The sequence below is a fragment of the Zootoca vivipara genome, chromosome 5 (genome assembly GCF_965207765.1).
Source record: "Zootoca vivipara chromosome 5, rZooViv2.hap1.1, whole genome shotgun sequence".
NCBI lineage: Eukaryota > Metazoa > Chordata > Lepidosauria > Squamata > Lacertidae > Zootoca > Zootoca vivipara.
This window is the reverse complement of record NC_142588.1, coordinates 46,835,514-46,861,897: the sequence shown is the minus strand read 5'-3', so window position 1 is coordinate 46,861,897 and position 26,384 is coordinate 46,835,514. Positions and strand designations below refer to the sequence as shown.

General features: G+C 40.9%; 1 protein-coding gene and 1 pseudogene across 2 annotated transcripts in view; both read left to right on the top strand.

Moving 5' to 3' along the window:
- ATRNL1 (attractin like 1) overlaps positions 1-26,384 on the top strand; it is a 497,126-nt gene that overhangs the window by 272,923 nt on the left and 197,819 nt on the right. The window lies entirely within an intron of this gene.
- On the top strand, positions 12,082-18,013 carry LOC148685662 (uncharacterized; annotated as a pseudogene). Its single transcript, XR_015950001.1, has one exon. The product of XR_015950001.1 is annotated as an uncharacterized LOC148685662 (transcript).

The window sequence follows — 26,384 nt, the reverse complement described above, 5'->3', positions numbered from 1 at the left end:
ACAAGAAACACAGGATTAGCCTGTGCCAGAAAGCAATTTGGGGCTTATGTCATTTTAAACTTGAAAGCTACTTGGTAGATAGGATAACATTTTTGTTTATTTGTAGAGTGGAGAACTTCTCAAGAGAAAACACGAATATATCTGATGATAGCCCCCCCCCCCCCCGGTTGGTCTATCAGAGTATAGTTGCATCTGAAGATTCTTTGGAGGGTTTTGTTAGTGGCAGCTTGTCAGACCACATTATGCCAGTGCTTAAATGCCAATGCACACATAATGCCAAGGTTTCTGGGAATGATACAAGGTACTGCATTTGACCTATAAAGCACTAAATAACTTCAAACTTGCATACCTAGTGGAACTCCATATTTCATCACAATACCTGTGATGGACCAAGTGCAGCCAAGTAGTTCTATCATCTATGCAACATTCACATGATATAGAGAGGTGCACTCAGTGGTTTCCCAAAAATAAAAAGCTTGATTTGATCTGAAAGCTTGCTGAGTCACTATGAGGAATTTTTACTCTGTGGAGTGACCTCCTTTCCTCCATAAACCTGGGCAAAGAAATGTGTTTTTAATTGAAATGACAAGATAAACAGTGTTGGCACTAGACACGTATTGTAGAGGAAAGGCGGACCACCATGGAAGAGGCCCTTTCCCTCAGAAAAGAATAGTTTCTCATCCAAACTCTATTGAAAACTCCTGTAACATCAGAAAGGAAGAGGTTACTCAGACTCTCTAACTGGACCAACACCATTCTCTCCATTGTATTGACACAAAAATCCTTAACTCAGCAAGAAAGTATTGCAATAAAACAATGTGTTGTGTGCCATTTTGGGGGAATGACACTAGAAATATTATCTAAATGTTTATTTGTACTTGCCATTTTCTGTTATATAGAATTGTTAATGCCTCCCAACAAGAGGTTAATGGGAAAAGTCTTATACAGTAAGTAGATTCTCATAAAGTTTTTTAGGTTTATGAGAGATTTGTGCAAAAAGAACAATCTTACCCAGCAGATGAACTCTGAATTATAAACAGCTCTAAGGGTATGCTTTTCTCTCCCCAGCTTCCCCTTTTATTTTTGATGATGATAAAGTGAGGGGGGGGGATCCATTTTATGCCCTTGCTACAAAGTTAACAAAGCATTATATCGCCACCTGGCCATCTGTTCGGCTAAAATGGCTGTTATTATCTGGGAAGGATGTTGCTCTGACTCTTTTTAGACTTGTTATGCATGTTTACTCCATTATACAAAAACACCTTGCTTGGCGCTAGTTGAGCTGGAATTTCTACTCAAGCATGTTTTTACCTCACTAAATGTGCTTTTGTTCAATTCCTCACAAAGAGTGGAAAAAGAGAGAGCTTGAGCATGGAAGCAACTATTTGCAATGCAAATCAATGTGCTTGGTTGTTGTTGTTTGCATGGTTAAGAGCCTTTGCCCATTAAACCTACCCCCCCCCCCAATGCCAATACTGTATGAGCCAAGCTTTAAGTGGTTTTATTTTTCCATTAACCAGATTGTAGGAACTGGCAGTGAAGATCTCTTATGGATATTAACACTCCTTCTTTTCACCACATTGGCAAAGTGTTGCCTGATTGTTTGGCTAGCATTGGATCTTTCATGGTTGTTGCATGTAATCACATAAAGTTCATCACTATACAGTATAACCTTGATTTCATAAGAGCATAAACACTGTTCTCATTTAAATGTTTTAATTAATGCTGCAATAAAAATAAAGTGTTTTATTTGTTTGTTGTGCACTTCAAGTGGATGTTTATGAGATAGACAGACTTAGCATGGCATATTGTCACAGTATTTTTGAGCAGTAAAAAAGTCTTGCATGCCAAAATAAAACTGCCTCAAAAGATGAACCAAAATGTGTTCACAGTGTAAATTCCAATGACTTAAGATACTGGTGTAATTCTAGCACACTTCTTTTTTTTCTTTTTTTCTTGCTTCTATTTGACACATACCCTGTTTCCCCTACTTTAAGACATAGTCATAAAATAAGCCATAGCAGGATTTTAAGCATTAAAAGAATATAAGCCATACCCCGAAAATAAGACATAGTAATAGGCGCAGCAGCAATGTCGGCCGCAGGAGGAGGAGGGGGGGGGGAAATAAGACATCCCCTGAAAATATTCCATAGTGTGGTTTGGTTGTTTTTTTTAGGAAAAATAAATATAAGACGGTGTCTTATTTTTGGAGAAACATGGTTACATACAAAACAAATGTGTCATGGAATCCTAATGAGGATCATCTAGTCCAACCCCCTGTAATGCAGGTATCTCAACTAAAGCCTCCATGACAGATGGCCATCCAATCTCTGCTTTAAAAACTCCAATGGACAGTTCACCACCTTTCGAGGGAGTCAGTTCCACTGTTAATAATAATAATAATAATAATAATAATAATAATAATAATAATAATTTCTACCCCACCCATCTGGTTGGGTTTCCCCAGCCACTCTGGGCGGCTTTCAACAGAACATTAAAAACAGAATACAGTGGTACCTCAGGTTACAGAACATTAAAAACAGAATACAGTGGTACCTCAGGTTACAGACTCCGCTAACCCAGAAATAGTACCTCGGGTTAAGAACTTTGCTTCAGGATGAGAACAGAAATCGCACGGTGGCGGCAGCGGGAGGCCCCATTAGGTAAAGTGGTACCCCAGGTTAAGAACAGTTTCATGTTAATAACGGACATCCAGAATGAATTAAGTTCTTAACCTGAGGTACCAGTGTAAAACTTCAAATATTAAAAACATCCCTAAACAGGGCTGCCTTCAGATGTCTTCTAAAAGTCGTATAGTTGTTTATTTCCTTGACATCTGACGGGAGGGCATTCCACAGGGTGGGCACCACTACTGAGAAGGCCCTCTGCCTGGTTCCCTGAAACCTAAGGTTACCAGACGTCCCCATTTCCTGGGGACAGTCCCCAGATTTACAAATCAGTCCCGGGACAAAATCCATCTATTTAGTAGGAAGTTGAAAAGAGTCCCCGGATTCATTGAAAAAAATCTGGTAACCTTACTGTAATCTCACTTCTCACAGTGAGGGGACGGGCAGAAGGCCCTCGGCACTAGACCTCAGTGTTGGGGCTGAACGATGGCAATGGAGACACTCCTTCAGGTATACTGGGCTGAGATCATACAGTATAGGGCTTTAAAGGTCAGCACCAACACTTTGAATTGTCAAACAGCTCTTACCATCAGAAAGCTATTCCTGAAGTTTAGTTGGAATCTCCATTGTTCTAACTTGAAGCCATTGGTTCAGCTCCTACTCTCTGGAGCAGGAAAGAACAAGCTTGCTCCATCTTCAATGTGACAGCCCTTTAGATATGTGAAGATGGCTATCATATTTCCTCTCAGTCGCCACTTATTCAGTGTAAACATTCCCATATCCCCCAACTGTTCCTCAGTTTCCAGACCCTTGTATCATCTTAATTGCCAGTGCAAAAAACTGAGATATGAAAGCTTGGAGCTAAATGACACTTTAAACCTAGGTTATGGGCACAACAGCGGAATGTCTAGGTGTACTTTTTAATAACAAAAATACAAAGGTGAAAATGAAATAACTGCAGCTAAATATTATATTCGTTTTTCACATGGTCTAGTCCTTCCCCTGCCCACCCCCTAATATTCTTAAGAGGGTCACTTCTCCAGTCTTCTCCAGTCCTGGAAGTGGAGAGGCAGAAAGAGCAGGCCCGGCTTGTCGTAGATCCCCGGTGGCGCAGTGCACCATGGCGCGGGGCTGGTAAGCTAGGCGCCGGCGGGGAAACCAATTGCGCCCTGCGAGGGCGGGGCGGGCGGCGGAGCGATCTCCGCCCCTCAGCACCAGGGCGCGCGATCTGCTCAAGACGGCCCTGAGAAAGAGGTTGTCCTTTTCTTCCATTCTGCAGTTCTAATCTAAAATCTTAGATGCAGTACTGCGCCCAGAACTCAGAAACTGCTCGCGCTAATGAAATTACCTAGCACAAAGTGTGCATAGAACAAAGGGAGTTTCAAACACTGTTGGTTACCCCCTTCTACACATGTTCCATCTTGTATCCTTAAATTGTGGTGCCCAAAACTGGGCACAATGTCCTCCATTTGTGCAACTGGTTCTTCCTGCCTGAGTATAGGTAAAGGTAAAGGGACCCCTGACCATTAGGTCCAGTCGTGACCAACTCTGGGGTTGTGCGCTCATCTCGCATTATTGGCCAAGGGAGCCGGTGTATAGCTTCCAGGTCATGTGGCCAGCATGACAAAGCCGCTTCTGGCAAACCAGAGCAGCACATGTGGAAACGCCGTTTACCTTCCCGCTGTAGTGGTTCCTATTTATCTACTTGCATTTTGACGTGCTTTCGAACTGCTAGGTTGGCAGGAGCTGGGACCAAGCAACGGGAGCTCACCCCGTCACAGGGATTCGAACCGCCGACCTTCTGATCAGCAAGCCCTAGGCTCAGTGGTTTAACCACAGCGCCACCTGGGTCCCTCTGAGTATAGAACCCACCTGAGTATAGAACCTTACATTTGTCCCTATTGAAATTCCTTTTGTTAGTTTGGACCCAGTCGTCCCCCCCCCCCAATTACTTATATTTCACCCACATGAAGTGATAGGTGTGTGTTTAATTAATTAATTAATCTTCCAGAGTTCTAAAGATTCTAAAGTTACTAGTAATACAATATTGCTGTTTTGAATATGGAAGCCAAATTGAGTCTTGTATAAGGAGGTGGACCTAATACAGATGACCAGCTTATCATATTGCATACATATCTCAGTGCAAGTTAACTATTCTGTGAGCACAAAACAGTATTTCAATAAACAAAGAAACAGGAAATGTTGACAAAAGTCTGTACTAATATATGGAAAGCTAGGTAGAAATAATTTCATTCAACAGAAAACATACAAGCCAGTATCTAGGGGCTGGGAACCATGTAGTACTTCAAAACTAGTGACACATCTGTTTTGCACTGCTTTATTATACGTATAAGAAATGAACAAACTTTCCCACATTTCCTACGTGATAAACTGCTTGCCAATATTCATACATTATCTGAAATCAGTCAGTATTTTGACAATTAAAGCGAAAATGTGCACTACTACAGCCGATATAGCTGGTTGTTATAAAGTAGATTGTAATTTTTACAGAATGATGAAAATAGTAAAGGTAAAGGCAAAGGGACCACTGACCATTAGGTCCAGTCGTGACTGACTCTGGGGTTGCGGCGCTCATCTCGCGTTATTGGCCGAGGTAGCCGGGTAATAAATAGGGTTCTGATTGTACAGTCTGAAATCTTCAGCTTCACAGGACGTCTAAGGGAGGGGCATAATTGATTGCAAGCAAATTTGAAAATTATCCCCATTCAGCAACAACTATTTACTGCACAGTACAGGATAAAATTCTGCAGCAGAAACACTTGTAAACACTTGATTTAATGATTCAGTGAAAGGGGTGGTATAGGCTGCAGTTGTACTCTGAGATTTTATTATTATTATTTGTAATTGGCCAGATATGACCAGAAACAAGTTGTTGGGGATATTAAGGACAATGGAGCAATTAAGATATCCTCTTGATATGATGCTAGATCCTGGTTTCATCCAAGCTTTCTAAAGTATTTTAAAATTGTATTTGCTTTTGAGTAACCCTGCCAATCTCCTTTTGTCTGCTGGCTCTTATCCAGCTCCCCCTGCTTTGCTAATTATTATTCCTCTGTTATATGCCTAGGGCTGATCTTGCAGACACTTGTGTCTTAATACTTTTTGTTAAACCGTTAGAGGTGATTGGGGTGGGTATGTCATCCAAGTACAAAATTTTGGCAAAGATTAAATGTATGCAAGTACATGCCGTTCAGCAGTAGACCAGCAATATCACATTTGTCCTCTTTCAAATTAAGGCCAGTTCATACATGCATGTTTATCGGTCACTGGCTATGTATGTAAACATATTTGATGATATCCACATAATGGACTTCAGTCCATTTGTTTCCATGGGTCTATTTTTGAGTATTATTTTGTTAGCTATCACCCATTATAATGAACTTCTATAGGTTGTGACGGGCGGCTGATGGCACAAGTCCACTTCCCATCCCTATATGTTCAATGTACCAGAATGTACTTCTCAAGAGGGTTCTGGTGGTGACCAATATAGCGATGTCCATACATGTGTGAACCAGTCCTATATGCAAGCTCACGCTCATATATTTTAGGCAACATCAGTACAGTATTCACATTCTGCGCTCTCTTCACTGGCCAGTATAAATAATTGGGATGTGAATTAGCAGATTCAAGGGGCAGCCTGCTCAAGGTAGGTTGCCCACCCAATTCTGCTTATATAAATTGAGCTTGTGCCATCAGTATTCTAAATGTGGTTGCACCATAGATTTGTATAATGGCATTCTATTGGCAGTTTTATTTTCAGTTCCTTTAATGATCCATAGCATGGGAATTTGGCTTTTTCACAGTTGCCGCTCACTAGGTCAACATTTTTTAAGCATTTATGAATATAGGACCAATTGATCTTGAGTTTCTTGAAAGATGCACTTGGGAAAATACACCAGAAATAGCAGTGAACAAGATGATCAAGGCCTTCATGGCTACAATAGGCAAGGTGTTAATGAGCTACTCAGCAATCATCCACAAACTACATATGGAAATCTCATTTATATTTAGAGAGAAGTGACAGGAAATCATGGGGATGGGTCTGCTGAAGATACGGACATTCCAGTAGCATTAAACCAAGCAAGTTCCCTGAACTTACTGGTACCTGTAACATTAGATTGAGCATAAAGGCACAAGGGAGGTTAGGTCACCTATACATTTCCGAGAGGAATTCTTTAAGTGGTTTTGGAGGAATTGGGTACCCAAAACATTCTTGTAATTTGGGTGAGGCTAACAGTCCCCCTCCCCAAGGATAGCTAAAGGCAATAGTGATTAACTTTGCATAAACTTTTGATTTATGATGTTCTTTCCTCATTTGAGAAATGAATTGTTTAGAGGTGTCATTTAGTGTTTTCATTTCAGGTGTGAAAATACTTGAGGCCAGCACTGATGGGCTGGTGGAATTTTTTTAGTGGTGTTACTTGAGGCACATAGGCTTTTAACAGAAATCCAAATTTGTATTTGTCTTCAGTAAGTTTTCTGTTTTAATGAATAGTCATGTAATAATTCTAGCTGCTTAGCAGTGATTACAAGTGTGACCTAGATTAATATACTTATGCTCCTCAGTGGCTATTTTAAGCTTTTCTGAATTCTTCAAATGATGTTTGCTTACTCAGCTTCTTCTCCCTCTCCTTCTTTTTTACAGTTTCCTCCCTTGAATCTCTTGGGCCAAAGCATTTACAAAAGCACAGCAACTGAGCTGCTATAGCAAACATATACAATCCACAGATGGTTGTATTTTAAGCTCTTTTGACATGCCCTGCTTTTGAAAAAGTGTTTTTTTTTAACATGTGTAATTTGCATGGAAGCCTCTTGTAACAGATTCATTTGAAATGATCCCTGATGAAAGACAGGGCCTTGAACCACCGATGACAAAGGTCAGGGAAACGTGGTCAATAAGAGCACAATCATGCTGAGACTCGAGGCAGTGTGCCCTCTGTGTTGCCATTGTTCATCAGCCGGTGGTATGAGATGGATGGAATTATAGATGACACAGTGGGTGTATTAGCACTCGGTCAGGAAGCTTTAGCCCAGAAACTTATTTCAATAATGCAAAATGCACAACGCAGAATGTGGCGAGTCAAAAGAAATGAATTCAGTTTCACCATTGTTAAATTGGAGAGCTATTGGCTGTGGCAGCTCTTAGAAAACCAATCTGAATGGTAAAGAGTCTGATTGTTAAATGATTACAATCGTTTATTGCCATAGGCCATAAAAATTAAAAGGGTCTAAGTGCTGCTTTCTGACAGAGATGTACAGACTAATTTTACATAAATGCATATCCTAACAAGATTAGCTGGCTTATTCAGGCATGTGAATTGCACTTTTGTTCTTCCTGTTGAACAAACTTGTATCCTCAGAATCATTGTATGATTATCATGATCTCAATCTGGTTCTCATGGATACAGTTTGTTCTCTTTCTGGGTCACTTCAAAAAAAGAAAGAAAGAAACCTCTTAACTTTGTCCATTGGTTATGCTTTTGGTTTTCTGGTGTTGTATACTTCCTGTCTAGGTTTTTCCTTGTTTTGTCCTACCCCCTCACCATATATGTGTAAGCCACTAAAGTCAAGTTCAAAGTCGTTTTATGTAGCATTTTATTTTTCAGCTAATACCACAGGCACAACAGTTACCTTACATTTCACAAAAAACGGATGTTGTGATATTACAACATTTCAATGATACATTTTTACACTACATTCCTGTTTGCCCACTATATGCTGCATATCAACCAATTTGGTGTAGTCTTTAGAAGAATTTCTGTTCAGAATTTTCAACAAAGAATTCTTTATCAATCTTGAAATTAAAGATCAAGGCTCCTATAATAGCTACTCTATTGACCAGAAAATGACTAGATTGTTCCATAGGTAAAATAATAAATCCTTCTGACAGTTTCTTTTGTTCTGGGATCATAGTATTTTTGTTTGTTTGGATAAACAAATGTGGCAAAGGAATTATAAGAACTAAGGCCTTTGTCATACTAGATGGTGGCAAATACTTTAATAGATGTTGCACCAAGAGAAGCTTTGGAAAGATTAGCAGAATCTTCAGAAGTGTTCATAAATCTAGGCAGTGGCTATGATCCAAATGAATGTGTGAATGTAAAGCTCTCTTTGGCCATGGCACACACTGCCCATTGATCATCTCTGTTTATATAGCTTGCAGCAGAGGCACCCTGTTGGTGGTTTAAGTGCTATTACTTAGTTGAAGTTACTGCCCCTGATCCAACTATGCATGCAGATAGCCCTGTCAGAAAATATGCAGTCTTCATAATAACCATCATCATTATCATTACTTTTTACAAAGGTAACTCAAAACAACTTTCAGCAACAAATAAATAACACATACGTATATTAAAACCCATATAAAACAAAACAGAAGAAAAGATTCTTATTCTTAAAAGGCAGGATTAAAAGGCACACACTGATAATTAAAAGTGAAAGGTCCGACAGAAGAGAAATATTTTTTCCTAGTGCCTAAAGCTATGCAATGATATCACCAAACGAGCATCCCTGTGGAGAGCATTCTACAAGCAGGGAGTCAGCACAGAAAAGGCCCATTTTCATGTTGCCACTTTCCAGAACTCCCATGCAGAAGGGCCTCAGGTGATAATTGCAGGGTCTAGGTTGATTCATGTGGGGAGATACAATCCTTAAGGTTTGTGAGCCATAAGGTTTTATAAGTCAAAAACAGCACTTTGAATTGGGCCTGGAAACTAATTGGTAAGCAAATTGGGCCAGGATAGGTCTTATGTGCTCAGACCGTTTTGCCCTGGTGAGGTGCCTGGCCACTGAATTCAGAATGAGCTGCAATTTCCATGAATTGTCTTCAGAGGCATCCCCATATATAATGCATTGCAATAATTTTATCCCAAGACAAATGCCAACCAATCTAACCTAGAAGTTACCAGAGCATAGACAGAATAAGTTAGGCTACCCCGTCCAGATTATTTGGGGGGGGGGGACTGGGTCACAAGCCAAAACTGATGATAGGTACTCTGCACCACTGAGCCAATTGAGCCTCAAGTGACAGTGATTGATCCAGAAGATCCCTAAGCTACATATCTGCTCCTTCAGAGGGAGTATAACCACATCAAAAACAAGCCGCTGCTACCCCCCACTCATCTGGTCTAGGGAACCACCTACTATTGTCTCAATCTTGTCTGGGTTGAGCATCAGTTTATCAGTCCTTATCCAGTGCATTACTAAGGCAAGACATTGGTCCAGCATATCCACTGCCATACCTGCAGATTAAAAGGGGAAGTAGAGCTGTCAATGTACTCCCAAGACTTTGGATGATCCCACTCAACCAGCTGTTCACCGGGAAGGAGAGTGAGGAGTGGGGCAATAAATCTAGCCCCTTTATTCTACACTGAATTTTTGCCGACTTGCATTCCACACTACAACTTTTTGATGGGTCTCACTTGTTACAGGTTAAATGCTAGAGTTGGTGGAATGGGAGCTTATTAGTTGATTTTTCTTTTTAAAATAATGAAGCAAGGGCCATTAAATGTAGACATCTTAAATTCCATTTCAAAGATGGGGATAAGGATTTGGGGGGCATTATATGTGTTTATTGCAATCCTACATACTGTAGTCACCAAGATGTAGGTTCCACCATAAATGATGTGACTGCCAGCACAAAATGGTTGCCATGGACAGTAAAACAGAGGTGCTGGTACTCTGTACAAGTGAGTACCATCACAACAAAAGTTTGAATAGAATCCTTTACCGGTTGGGACTCCTGTTAAAATAGGGTCATCAGTTGAGCAGAGCCATCAACTAGTGTTCAAGGGTGCCCTAGTGAACAGAAACCCCATTTAAAGCTCTGCTGCACAACACAGGGAAGGGCTGGGAGGTCAAGGAAGGTCAAGGGCTGGGAGGAGCATGATGCTCAAGAAGATATATGGGGCAGGACTTAGATCCACACTTTGAGGGTTCATCTGAGCAAGTCTGGTGGCTGTGCTAATCTGCCCACCATATGGCTGCTCACTAATTTGAATTCCAGCATTCCCATTTCACATTCAGTAGAAGACAATGGCTCTGAAGTAAAAAGATAATGAATGTCACAAAAGTGAGAGAAATTCTTTCCAAAATTTATAAGAACTTTATTGAAAAGCTGTCCAAAGCACATTATTTCACTTGAAGAGTAACACCATATCACACACACAATAGCTTAATCATAATGTAGGGTTGCTTAATCTTACCTGATTACAACTGGTTGTATTTTTCAGAAATGCTATATATTATAGATGAAACTCACTTTCTCCAATATTTAAATCATTTGTTATCAGGTCTCCTTACATTATTCTTTCTTTGTATTAAGCTCAGGGTCCCCCCCAACCTTGTTATTCAGATGAGCAATAATAATAAGGGTGAGATGAAAGCAAAGATAGTTAACCTGAATGTCCTCTGATCTTTTCGCTCATGGATGAGAGCAAAGTAGTTTGAAAATAGGCGAAGAGAGAATTGTGCAACATAAGAAAAAAAGTCAAATGGGGAACTAAAAATACAAGTATTGTTTATAGTCAAATGCAGCGCAGACACTATTTATTGTGGCACATTCTGTTTTTACTGTGTTTTTGGCAACATACTGCTTGTCCCCAATGGCTGTCAGACACAAAGCCCTAGGGATTGAATGAGACATCAGGTTGCTGAGTCTAGAAGTCAGAAGCAACCAAGGGACATTATCTGCTGCATTCCTGTTTCCCTGTTGAGATTCGGATGTCATAGAACTCCTAAGTGCACACACATTTTCTCCAGGCTTCACACTGTACCATCATGTATAGGGACAGTGGAGGGTTTTTAATGAAAAACAGTGATTTTAGTTGTGCTACTTTTGTAGTGTCAAAGTACAAAGTCTTTTCTGCAGCATGATGCTTAGCCAGAAGATTTTTTTTTTTAGTCTCAATAATGTCATGACACAATAAGTAACTACAAAAATGACAAAGGAGTTGTGGAAAGAAGTGGGAAAGCCCAGGGTGTGCATAAATTATAATTATGATGTCATTACCAACAGAGTTTGAAGGTTTATTTTTAAAATGTTCTTGTCTGTTATTTATGTTATAAATGCAAAGTGTCCTACATAATGTGAAGCCATTAAATTGTCTGGGTGATGGGGACTCATTTTAATATACTGTAGCATTTCATCCAGAAGGTGGACAAAGGCATTGTTCAGGGATGGGAATGGGAAAAGAAAACATGCCAGCATTTTAGGTAAGTTAATATTGTGTTCATCAGATTTTATTTTCCCCCAGGTAGCAGGGTTTTGGGAATACAAGACCACCCTTTTAATTATTATTATTATCATCATCATCATCATCATTATTATTATTTCTGGAATTTAAATGTATATTGGAAATTATTATTATTATTATTATTATTATTATTATTATTATTATTATTATTTATATCCCACCCATCTGGTTGGGTTTCCCCAGTCACTAATAATAATAATAATAATAATAATAATAATAATAATAACAACAACAACAACAACAACAATAATAGGATCCAACATAAATTCCAGAAATTACTTCAATGGTTTCCTTTTTCTGAGTACCACAGTATCTGGAAATTTATTTATTTATATCATACCCTTATACTGAGCTCCGAGAGGCATCTATAAATCATCGACTACTGTATTGCCACCATTTAAACTCATAACAACTCTGTGAGGTAGGTTAGGCAGAGATTTCTGGCTGTGTAGGTTCTCAGTATTTCAAATGTAGTGTCCAACAGCTACCTTGTCTGTTGGGCAGTAGTCAAATGTTAATACCGCAACAGTATATAAGGCAGAGTTACCCACATAGTGCCCTCCAGATGCTGTTGGACTCCATCAGCCCCAGCCATCATGACCAATGTTGGGAATTGTAGTCCAACAATATCCTGGAGTGAACATATACCTTTTACATAAACAAATGAGAGACTGACTATGAAACAATAGTCTATTCCAAGCTGGACCCAGGTGGGATTAGCTCACGTAGTTCACCATAGCTGCCAAGTTTTCCCTTTTCTCGCGAGGAAGCCTATTCAGCATAAGGGAATTTCCCTTAAAAAAAGGGAGAACTTGGCAGCTATGAGTTCACCAACTCCCACCCACCCAAGACAGTTTGCAAGCTCCCTGCATGCAAAAGAGACTCCTCTAAACATGTGCAGAGCACCTTTCCCTCCCCCATTGTCCCCCCCATCAAACCAGGGATGATCTCATTAGTATATTCTGTTTTTCCTTGTCTCTTTCTACATTGAATATATTTATGAAACTCCTCCATGTACAAAAAATGTTTCTTGATTGTGAGGTGCAGTTTCCCAAGCATTATGATGATACAGCTTTTATATATATTATTGGGGTTTCTCCTGGGGCACTTCTAAGTTCTGTGTCTCTTTAAGGATGACACATTGTACTCAATTATTGAAATGATAGGGAAAGGAAATATTCGGTGATCATCATATATAAAAAAGTACTACTTGCATAGAGTTGAGGTTGTATCAGATTGAATAATTCAGATAAATAATTCTGGTTCCTTTGCACCAAGTTTGAGGGAAAAAATTCAGCCCAAGGGCTGAATTACCTTGGTGTAAACCCATTCCAGCAGTGGGTAGGGCCAGATATGAACACAATTACAGACCCTTGAAGCACAAACTCATTCACATACACTCTTAACACACACACACACACACACACACACACACACACACACACACACACACACACATATATATACAAGACATGCTCTTGCCGTAGGCACCCTTAATAAACCCATATCACAGCCTTAACACCCTTGACATATCCTAAACACATATGCACATACATGCATAAAACCAGATTACCATTTGATATTCCCAAGCAAGAATCAATTTGTTTAAATAGATTTTTTCTGTTGCGGACACTGGGGCCTCAATCTGCATTTGGATCCTAGCATTGGAGGAGTGGTAGAGGAACTGTCCCCCACCCACTGTAGTCTCCAGTGCCTGCATTTTGCTGCCATTCCTGTTCCTCACCTCATGCATGGAGCTCAAAGGAAGAGGAAGAGGGCAAAACAGAAGATTCCCTTGGTTCCAGATTGGAACTTTCTGAGGACAGAGAGATGGCTTCCCATCCCTGATTTACTCTTCTCCTTTGAGTAGTAATATGACTAATGGTTTAGGACAACAATGTTTTTTTTACTTTGTTTAAGGCTATTATGCCCTGTTATGCCTTATTAAGCTTTTGGTGTCTATTTGGTTCTCTTGCTATTGCAAGAACAGACTCATTGAAAAATGAGACAATGACTTATCATGACTTCTAGCTTTGTGACTTTGGAATTTATATTTATTTCTTTGTGCTGTAAAGCAAGCTAGTGATTCATTTAAGATTTTTCCAAATATGCCAGGTTCTTAAACGAACAAAGTTATCTTTTTCCTTTCTGCAAAATGTGTCATTAAATTCCAATGCTAAGCAGGAACTTTCCAGACAACCATCAAAATGATTCAGCATCCCCCCAAATGTATTGTTTATGATTTACCTATTTAATGCACTTACTCATTTTTAGAAATATTAATCAAACAATCTAGTGGTAATCTTCTAATTGATATAATGTGTCTTGAACATAGATAAGAAAACTCATTGGTTTGCTTAGAGCTGTCTGAATAAATGAAGAATTGCCTTGGATACTAAACACAGAAGTTGAAAGCTCAGTAAATACTTTAGTGGAAGTAGCACAATAGGACGTTTTATTTTAGGAGGTGAAACTGGGCCTTCTTACTTTAGATCTTGGGTCATAATCTAGAGAAACATGGGGCCTAAATCTCATAAAAATGAATAGAATTCAGATTATGAGTTCTGCTCAGAAGGGTGATAAACAAATAATTTGATGACTGAATAATGTTTACCTGCCTACTAATGCCCCACCAAGTTTCAGTGCAACTATTTGATGCCTTTTATTGGAAACCTGCTTGGATCTGACCAAAATGGATAGAATCCCTAATGTTCACTGTTCTGGCACCAGTGGCAGATCTTGGGGTCTCAAATTTCAGTGGTGCCCTTTGCAATGCCAAAATGCAGCACCCCTCCGCCTCTTGCACTCTATTCTGAATCATAGTTGTGGCATCCCCTGTGATACCCCCGAGGCGCCATGCCCAGTGTGACCAAACAAGTTGCGCTTGCTTAAATCCACTTCTGATGGCATTCTTATACTTTCTACACAGAAAAGTAGTGGTTTCCTTACAATTGATACAAATGTTTGCAGCATCACAAAGGAACAATACAAATCCATAGGAATACAAAAATACGCTGTAGTCCAAGTTAGATGTTTCTAGTAGCGCAGCTGCACACATTTTTTCTTTGATAAAAGCACATCTGGCTACTATTTCCAGCACTCTATAAGTGTCCCTGTTGAACTTAAATTACCCTCTTTGTAGATTGGAGAGGGTGACACTTGTCTGCCCTGGACGAGTTCTTGATTCACAATAAGACCCATGAAGTGCATAGAATTAATAAGCTTATTTAGTGAAAGAAAAACTGACTGGGCTATCATAATAACATTCTTCAGCCCAATTCCCAGGCGCACAGTTGTTGTTGCTGCTGTACTTCATTGATATTGGTCCTTGAGTTTTGTTTCTGTCATGTGAAAAGCTCAGAAAATATCAAAGCATATACTTAAAGCCCTTTTGCAGTATTCACCAAATCTATACATTCTGTAGCCTGTGTCTGCTTCAATTCACTTACCGCTCAGTTCAGGTCAATGCTTGTAAAACATTTCTCCAATAATAAATACATGTATTCAGATCTGGTTATTATTATTTGCTTAAAATAACCCCAATGTGTGTTATTTTGCTTTAATTATTTTTATAGTGGCTTTTTATTAGAAGCTTCTGGTGACCAGTTCAAACCTCCTCCCCCCGTTTTAGCTTAGAAAGCTACCAACCTTATTGACTAAACTACTAATCACTCATTCTTTGCTTCTCCCAATGCTCTGTTCAAAATCAGCAAAGATAGAACACAAAGTAGAAGCAACATCTCCCTGAATAGCAGGGGTGCTGACAGAATTTTCTAGGCCCAGTAAAATAAAGGTAAAGGACCCCTGGACGGTTAAGTCCAGTCAAAGGCGACTATGGGGTTGTGGTGCTCATCTCACTTTCAGGCCTAGGGACCCACCCTCTCCAATGGGCTCTACTTCTGTACCAGAAAGACATCCTGTCAAGCCGACATCTGAATGTCAAATTCCCCACCACCTCCTCCAGGCCTTGAGATGGTAGACAAAGTGATCCAGTCTGCAAAGGGGCTCTCCTTTTTGCAATTCCCCAAGAAAAACAATCACCTTGAATGTCAGCCTCACAGCGGGGCGGGGAGAGCTCACTATGGAGATCTAAACGCCTAAGGCCTCAGGTCTCTCCCAGAGGTGTCACTAAGCATCAATTGGCTAGTGATTTGAGCAGCTTGCCCAGGAAATTCCTTTGTTAAGATTCTCTTTTTCTTGTCCTTACACCTGTTTTATCTCTTTGTTTTCTTTCCAACTCCTGTCAGCATAGTAGTGTCTCTTCACTAGTCTTTCTATAAGTATTGTGATTTGCTGTTGGAAATTGTGGTGAAACACACACACACTATTATACAGTGTTTTGGCAGTACTAGACTGATGCTGTGCCAGTTTAAGATGTTTTTTAAGGAAAATTTTTTGGATCAAGTGCATGAAACAGAATCTGCATATTAGAATCAAATGGGTAACTAGGCGCTGCCATTTCCATTGAATTAATTGCATAGCTGCCAAAACTAGTAATAGGAGGCGGTGACTTTAATTAGCATGTCTCAGAAAATTTACCCATATCCTGAGTCTTTTGTCAAAAGTGTTCATTAACTAATTCTCTTATCCCTTTCTCATTTCTATGGCACAGTTCTAAAATGTTCCAAAAGAGCATTTAGTTCTTTTAAATAATAATGTTCAATTTTTTTAATGGACATTTAGTGAGATAAAATGTGATTTGCGAGAATCTCTTGGAGTGCTGTTGTGATGTTCCAAGCTTCAGTCCTCACATGCAATTACTATGCAAATATTATTGCTACAGCAAATAACCTTTGTCATTATTATTTTTTAGAATAGAGCAAGGCTACTAGATATAGGAGGGCAACACTATATAGAAACACACAGGTTTCTATGGCAGTGTTACACACAGAACCTTCAGATAAATTGTCCAAGTTCTGAAGACCAGCACATATCTGTTTCTTTTGATATGACATTTTGAACAACTGAGATGTTTAACTGGTTGTTTTAAATATATGTCATTCTCTACTACACTTTTCTCAGCAACATGTGGGGCATGGGCAAAACATCCTCTCCAAGTAAATGTGAGAATTGTGATAGTGTCTAGCTTTTCCTTTCCAGCTGTCAGAGGAAAAGTGTCACAATGTGTGGAGATGTACAGTATACCTGTCAGAATCTGTTACAGTTCACTGATGCATGGTGATGTGTGAGGGACATGCAGACTTCTTATACAACTAACAGTATAAATGCAGTAATGATACTCCACAATTGCTTCTTGTTCAAGGTCAGCATAAAAGACTTAGTCTGTGGTACTTACCAGTTCACTGGCTAATTGACATTCCCAAACTTTGATTTAAACCTCTAAAATAGTGGTAAGGAGGGATGTATGCTGTGATTTACCATAAGACCATGTCTTTGGTGTTTACCTGAAACAAATAAGCTCCAATCTAAACTGGTGAGACCAATACATGCTTTAGTTTTTTAACAACTGAAATTTAAAACAAGGTGGGAGACGGCTTGAATGCAGTTGGAGTGCCTAGTGGCATTGAAGGCAGTAAAGAAGGCACACTTTGCGGCCTCCATTGCACCCTCATTATGTTTTCCGGCAGAGCTTTTCCGGGTTGTACAGGCTGGCCCAAAGGAGGTGATAGGACTAATGGTAACTCACTGTGACTTTTTTTGCAAAGCATTTTGAGGATAAAATTGCTTGCATCCACCAAGACCTTGACTCTGAAATCTATGGGGTGTCCAGAGCACAGTCTAGTCCTGTTGTGTTGGATGAGTTTCAGTTTGTAATGCTCAAGGATGTGGACAAGGTACTTGGATCAGTCAGGGCAACCACTTGTGCTCTAGACCCTTGTCCCTCTTGGCTGATAAAATCCAACAGGGAGGGAACAGCTGGCTGGGCCAAGGAGGTGATCAATGCCTCTTTACGAGAGGGGGACGGTCCCTGCCTGTTTGAAGGAGGCAGTGGTAAAACAACTCCTTAAGAAACCTCCTCTGGATTTGGAAAACCTAACTAACTACCAGCCAGTTGCTAATCTCCCTTTGCTGAGCAAGGTTTTGGAGTGAGTGCTTGCAAACCAGATCCATGCGCTTTTGAAAGAAACTGATTTTTCAATTGGGGTTTAGGCCCGGTTTTTTGCCCGGGGGGGGGGTTATTGGGTTATTGTTTTTTATTTTGATTATGTACTTTGTGGTTTTAGATTTAGATTTTATTCTGTGTACCACCCTGATACATCTGGAGGAACCAAAGTGCCAACTACCGTGTTTCCCCTTTTTTAATACGTAGTCAAAAAGTAAGGCATGGCAGGGCTTTTAATCGTTTGAGAAATGTAAGACATACCCCGAAAATAAGCCATACTTCCGCGATGTGCGGAGCAAGACCACTGAGCGCCCCAGCCAGCTAGCGGGACCCAGCACGGTGGCCGCAACAGGAGGAGGAAGCCTGCCGGGTTGGGTCGGTGCCCGGAAGCGGCGGCGGCTGCTGCAGCGCCGATAAAGCGTGCAGCAGTGCCGCACAGAGCACCGAGGGCACAAGCCAGCAGGACCCAGCTCCTGCAATGCCGGCCGTGGCAGGAGGAGGAAGCCTGCCAGGTCGGGTTAGCGCTCAGAAGCAGCAGCGGCTGCAGCGCTGACGAAGCGCGAAGCAGCGCCGCACTCTCTGTGTGCGTGTCCATCCCTTTCTTTGTGCGCGCGCGCGTCTCTCTCTCTCCCTCCCCATGCATCTTTCTCTCTCCCCCCCTTTCTCTGTGCGCGCGCGCGTCTCTCTCTCTCCCCCTCCCCGTGCGTCTTTCTCTCTCTCCCCCCCTTTCTCTGTGCGCGCGCGCGCGTCTCTCTCTCTCTCCCTCCCCATGCGTCTTTCTCTCTCTCCCCTGTATGTTTGTGATCGCGTCTCCCCCCCCCCGACAGAGAAAAGGTGCCACGCAGGTTCCTCTTCGGCTTGTCATTCAGCTGCCCCGGCCTCCTCGCCGAGAGCTGATGCCGCTCCTCTCCCCCTCCTTCCCTTTCCCCCCTCCCTTCCCTTCTTTCCGTCGGTCTGTCAGTTGGGGTTGCGCGCGCCAGAGCCGCAGGCCCAAGCCTCGTCCCCTTCGCGCTTCCCTCACGAGTGTCTCGGAGCGGGACGGGTCCCGGCCTCCCTCCTCATTTCCCGGCCAGCATGAGAGAGCCTGGGGAGCAGCCTCTATACCTCTGCGCGCACACACACCCGGCCGCCGCCTTCGAAGCCATGGGAGATGAGCAGCCTCCCAGTGCTCCCACCCAACCGCAAGTGCTTCGACTGCGACCAGCGCAGTCCCACCTACACCGACATGACGCTGGGCAGCTTCGTGTATACCTCCTGCTCCGGCATCCTATGAGGTTTAAATCCACCTCACAGAGTGAGGTGTCTGTCTCCTAGGCAGGTGGCCATCCAGCCTCTGCTTAGAAGCCTCCATGGAAGGAGAGCCCTTGATTCAGGATGGGGAGGAGGGGAAACGGAGAGAATAGAAGAGGCAGAAAATGCGCGCGGAAGAGAGCGCCAAGCGTCCTGAGCCAGTGGGACCCAGTTGTACCGGCACTTTTTTTAAAAAAAGACACCCCCTGAAAATAAGCCACCGTGTGTTTTTTTGAGGAAAAAAGTTGTAAGACAGTGTCTTAAAAAAGGGGAAACACGGTAGTATAGCACTTTGCTTTGAAACTAGTGGCAGGGAAGAGAGTTGTTATTATTATTATTATTATTATTATTATTATTATTATTATTATTATATTTATACCTCAGGCCTAGCCACACATTGCAAGCAGACAAACAAATTATGTAGCGGGGAGAGTTGGAAATTATTTATGACAAAGTTTCTTCTTCCATTGCAATAACAAACTTAGAGGCCAAAGGAAATGTTATGGAAGCTGAAGGTACAAACTGGTACCTTTCTGTCTTGAATTTGGATGTGGCAGGGGTACTTTGGCACTGTAACTCATTCCTGGCTATATTGTTTTGTTTTTGTTCTGTAAGGTTTCTTATTCCAATAGCTATAACTGGGTATGTTTTAGTGAATGACATTAGCAATAGCTACATTTTAGTTGTCAAACATCCACCTCACACTTCTCACCTCCATTGACCCACATAACAATTGGCTGAATGTTCTTCAATGCTTACAGTTTGTCAAATGGCACATACCACCAGCAAATTTCTGGAGAGCGAATGATATCTTAGCGCCCAGGGATATTGTTTGTTTTTAGGGCAATACCAGTAAGAGCTGAAATGCAGGTATTGGCATATAATGCTTCTGGGTGTTCATTATAGCTTGTTCTTTTGAAACTGCTAACACGCCGAAATCATTGTGGACATGTTGAAATTGGACTTTGCAATGAAATTCACATGTCATGAAAATGTCATAAGATATCTAACAAAGCTTACGGGTATCGTGTCAGTCTCAATACTGGTTTCCTCAGAAATACACAAATAAAATGCTGCTTAAAAGTCCAACTTCAATAATTTTCCATAGGTTATTGTATTAGCCCAAATATAAGCCACACCTTTAAAGTTGGAGGAGGGGGAAGAAAAAATACCTGAATATAAGCCGCTCCCTTCCTCGCTGCTCCTGGCTTCATACTGGGGGAGGGCACTGTGTTGCCAGCGGCCTTTCCACTTCCTCGCTCTCTCCTTTCCCGGCCTTGGGAGAGAGGATGGGGGACTATGCGCAGGGTGGGCGCCGCTACACCACACTCCTGGTGCCTCGCGTTCCTGGCTATATACTTTAACATTGCAAATATAAGCCACACATTAACTTTTCACGGTCGGAATTTGGAGGGAAAGTGCGGCTTATATTCGGGCCAATACGGTATATCCAGCACTCCGCTCACACAATAGAACTTTCCCTTCCTCTCCAAGTATCTCCCAAATCTGCTACAAACACTCCTCCAATCCTCTGGAACAGGTTTTGAGAGTGCACAGGGGACTGCAGGGGAGAAGGGAAAAGTTCTGTTATACAGGTGAAGTTTGTTGCAACACTGGATAGAACCCTATGCATTTGACAGACTGGGTGAGGAGCTCACATGATTGAATGTTACCCTATTTGGAAAACCAAACGTTGGGAAGAAGGATTGTAGTTTTCCCTGCCTAAAGACTAGTTCTCCATGTACAAGAGTCTCTCTCTCTCTCTCTCTCTCTCTCTCTCTCTCTCTCTCTCTCTCTCTCTCTCTCACACACACACACACACACACACACAGACACACATATATATATACACACACACACACACACACACACACACACACACACACACATATATATATATATATATATATATATATATATATATATATATATATACATCATCTGAGCTCCCATCTGAATGGTAAAGTTCAGACACAGGTGTATCATACCCGTCTTGTGTTGTGCTATACTGTATTGGTATGTTGTCTTTGATCTTTGCAGATAAAGTAAGTTTCATGATCCACATGTTTTACTAGCTCTCTACTATTTCTTGAAGCTGGCATGAATTTCTCCAAACTGAAGTTGACTTTGAGAAATTTCCCCCTTTCCCCCATTGAGTATCATAGATTTTTCTTAATAATCTAGAAATAACTTGCAACTTCAACTACTCAGGAACAATTTATTTTTCATGCTGCTGTTTAATGAAAGGAGTTTTTGCTTTAATGACTTTTGACACAATTGTAGCCATTAATTCACTTTAGTCTCCCTTATTACGTACTTTGAAAACTACTCAGATTTTAGATGCAGAAAATTTGTACAATCTGCACATAATGAAGAAGTTATATAAAAATTACTGACAGGTTGTATACATTTACTGTACCAGTGGCTGTTAGGATATGAGTCTAACTGTCAGTTTCGCTGGTGGTCTGCCATAAAAGCCTGCCATGCAGTGAAAATTAAAGGGAGATATGTGTCACTAAAATATACTTCCTATTTTTAGCATTAGTAGCAGCTTATACCTTTGAGTACTTTCAGATTACAGCTCAAATTGTAATAGATCTCTTAAAGATAATCAACACTTGCTAATCCTTTAAAGCATTATTGTTTCATAGACATCAATTAAAATGGCCTTCCTTAAAGCTGCCCTCCCTGCTGAAAAGATTAATAGTCAGGAGATCTAAATGTTACTGTCAGATAAAGCTTGAAGCCAGTACATATACTGACACTGCAGTCTCTATGGAAAGTTTGAGAAGAGACTGAACTCTAAGGTCAAACTTTTGCTAATCATGGCCCTCTTGGTCAGAGAAAAAAAAACTGCAATGTTATTGAACAAAAGTTTATTATTACTGTACATTTAGATACCCCCAATATGTCATAGGTGATTCATGATTATTACTGAAACAATGCATTAATGTTGGCAGTCACTTTAAGAAATGATTTGTATATAATAGTTTCATTTAATATTACTTAAAGGTCTGTACTGCACTGTCAAAGCTATATATTCTATTTCAAAACACTGGAATTAACTGGAGACTTTTTGGGGTCACCTTTTGTCCAAAACCTTTATGTGCCAATTGTGACCAGACTCAGGTATCAAGAGGTGAGATACAAGTGATGGGTTGAACTACAGCCATGTTTTATTAATAACATCTTTGGGGAAAGGTAGGTAGGCTTAATTTCAACAAGGCATAGCCTCAAAGCCTGGGCTCCAACTTATGCTGTGTAAAAAGGCTTTCCTGCCCCACCCACTTCCAGGACTCTACAACCCATACAAGCTGGCCTCCGTAAATGTCCTTCACCTTCAAAGGTACCTAGAGTGCTCACCTATTACCTTATCTACCGTAACATTAACCTTTCCTGCAGCTTCCTGCCAAACCATGTGACCAACTTCATCACGCAATCAAACTAACCCATATAATTGCAACCATCCCCATATTCCTGCCACTCCCCAGCATCCAGACAGAGTAGCCAAATATAGTTGCCCAGGCCTGCTAATTTGCAGGTAGGCATAAAAATCCTATTCAGCCCCAAACAACTGTAATTCCTGTACTGTAACAGAAAATAGACTGGGTAGGCACAAAAAGCAGGACAAAGAGAGGTATGGAGAACAGCCAAGGTCTATAAAGGTCATTGGGTGCCCTCAGGATGCTCCCAGATGCAGTCATGGGCACCAACTCATAGGGACTTAGATGTCTTTGCACCCCCCCCCAAAAAAAGAAAAAAAAACATTTGAGGGGGAGGGGCAGTTGGTGGAAAGCCCCAGGAACATGGGTGCTGCCTGGCACTTGCTCTTGCTATTCGATTCCCCTCCCTCTGTGACCCATCAGCGCTTTGTAGAGGCTTGGGAGCAGAGACTGGGAGTAAGCCAAGGAGGGAAGGGAGCTGCGTGCGCCAGCTGGCTCTCACTTGCACTCACAGCTCTTGTAATGCTCTGTGAATTTGCACCCTTTCTTCTCTCCAAGCCCTTAATAAGCTTTTCTCTTCCACAAATACTATAACACAGTATGTGAGTGCTGGTTACACACACACACACAGGGTTTTATTGTGTGGTGTCACATGTGTGACAGCGCCCCCTCCCCCCAGTCTTCAGTGCAAGTTGGTGCTTCTGAGTGCAGTGTTGTAAGGCTGGAGGGAGGGAAATATTGCTACTAAAGGATCCCATCCATCCTCTTTCCTAGCAGTTATTGCACAATCCTTAGTGCTCCTGGTATTTACATCATAATAAATTTGATGAAACTTGAAAGTATGTTTTGAGGTTATAGTGAAAATTGAAGGTGACATTCAAGTTAACAATTGCTATTATTAGGGGGGAAAGAAAGATGGAAAGGACTGTTTGGCTCATCTAAGCCAACTTTCTGCAACAGCAGCAGGATTTTCTGAAATTAAATATATGTGATAGAAACTCATCTATTTTCTTTTAAATAAATCCAGAGAAGGAGCTTCTATTATTACTTATTTTGGTACTGTTTTTTATACTCAGCTGTTTTTCCTAGCATCAAATGATTTAATTCTATTTCTTGGCTAGTTTTTATAACCGTACCTAAAGTATTTGTTTATCATTCCCTCTAATAGCATACTCAGGTGGGTGACTGCCTATTAGTTTGGAAGTGAAATATCTCTACACAAAAATGAAGTAGTGATTCCGGCATGCTTGGGGTATACCTTGGGTATGCAGAAGTTATTTCATTTGTAAATATATACTAAAAACTATAAAGTCTCAAAATGGCCTGAAGGAGAATTTTCAGGACTTACAGAAAGTTGATGGCAGTTGAGATTTAAGAAATGTAAGAGCTCAAGGTCACAATAAAGATGGGAACTCTTGTGATAGTTATTACCAGGAAAGGCATTATTTTTTATGAAAACACTGTGAGCCTAAAGTATAGATATGCACTAAGTAATTTATTTTATTCTATGTGGGCAAAATACATAACATTTAAATTTGTATGTAGACTAAAACAAAAGATAAGGTATACTCTAATTGTAGCCATCTTTGGGATTAAAGATGTTTCATCCTAGTCTGTTGTAAAACTGGCTTTACTTCGTGCTTGACAAAACCTGCTGTTTGTTTACTACAGAAACTCCAGTGACATTTTAAGACAAAACTTATGCCCAACGATCATGTTAGCCTGCATTCAGAGAGAGGGACAAAACCTCCAGTTAGAATCTTCACTAAAGAACAGTAATTTCCCCCCACTGTAAATGCCTGTGGAAGTGGCTTCAATTTTCCTTTCTGATATCTTCGTAAATCCTGAAGCCATTCACAGTAACAGCACAAATAACTACTCTGTCATGCTTGTAAGTTCTTTTTAGCCCAGAGCTATAATGGAGCTGGGATTTAAATATAAATAAATAAATAAGTATCATAACCTTGCATATTTATTTACTGCAGCTTTTAATGGAACCTACTACTCTGGTAGTTTCACTTCATCAGATATATTCAGAAAGGCAGCTACAAACCACAGGACTGTTTTACTATTGTATTGTACCGGATGCAACAAAACAATGAAAGAGGTTTAATAAAGTGGAACTGATTGGGTCGGACATTTGTATACCTCTGTGGGTATTGTTTAATTGTCCGTAGGATTGAGTTGTTAAAAAAGCAGACTGATATGAACTGAGTACGGTAACATAAAAAGCAAAGTACTAGGAGACTGCAAAAAAGAGAGAAAATAATGTTTCCAGTGTTTGGCTCTTAATTACCATGTGCTTGGAAGCTTCCGTTTCATTTATATTTTGCAGAAAGCCCAATAAGTCTTGTTTACCAACACCAGCATTTCAGGGTTCTCCCTGGTCAATTTAATTCATAGTCAGTTTCAAAAGAATAAAATGTATAAATTGTGCAATATCTAAATAAAACACTCAATTGCTCAGGGTGTATTTGGCCAGTCAGAATTTTTAAATTATGTATGTGCCCTGCAACCAAGTTTGTTCATACAAAAAATGTGTATATCTTGCTTTTCTGCCTTGACGAGAAGTGCCTATTTGGAGGTGCCCAAATGATTTACACAAAAGAACAAAGCAACAACAAATTAAACAAAAGTAGACAATCAAATAAATATGTGACCAATGTGGTCAGTAGTGCCATTGCCTATCATGACTTGGGGACTATTTTACCTTGTTGGAGCAGTACTGGCCATGTCTGTGACCACACACTCCTCTTGTCCCCTCATAAAGGTAAAGGGACCCCTGACCATTAGGTCCAGTCATGACCGACTCTGGGGTTCCGGCGCTCATCTCGTGTTACTGGCCAAGGGAACTGGCGTACAGCTTCCAGGTCATGTGGCCAGCATGACAAAGCTGCTTCTGGCGAACCAGAGCAGCACACGGAAATGCCGTTTATCTCCCCGCTGTAGCGGTACCTATTTATCTACTTGCACTTTGACATGCTTTCGAACTGCTAGGTTGGCAGGAGCTGGGACCGAGCAATGGGAGCTCACCCCGTCGCGGGGATTCGAACTGCCGACCTTCTGATCGACAAGCCCTAGGCTCTGTTGTTTAACCCACAGCACCACCCGCGTCCCTTGTCCCCTCATAGTCTCACCTTAATAGAACACTTAGATTATTATGATGTTGAAGAGAATAGATGTACAATACTATATCCAGTATGTGATTAAAGAAAGGTTCTTCTCATTAAATGCTATTTAAGAGGTAACAGTCATCTCACAACGTGCAGGACTGGAAGACTAGATCCCTTTGGTGGTGGTTAAGCAACTTATGTAAAGCCTGGAATAGATTTCTACTGGTGTGTAGATTTAACACAGCTCTGGGGGTTAAGTCAGTATAGTATGGTTAGAGCCTTTTATCAATGGATACTTTGTGTCTCATTTTATAACTGCCTGCTAATAATAAGCCTTGAGTCTGAAAATCTTTGTGGCTGTGAATGTGCAGCAAATCTTGAAAGCTGGCTTCCTTCATTTAATCTTTAGCGATTCTCAGGCACAATTTGCATGTCTTATTTTCATACACTTCATGCACTCCCCACACACCACCCTAGAACCATCATGAATTTGTCTAATTAGATTTCTCTTGGCTTTCTCATCCAGGGATGCTGCATCCAATTCTTCCAGCAATAAGGTCACTGTGGAATTG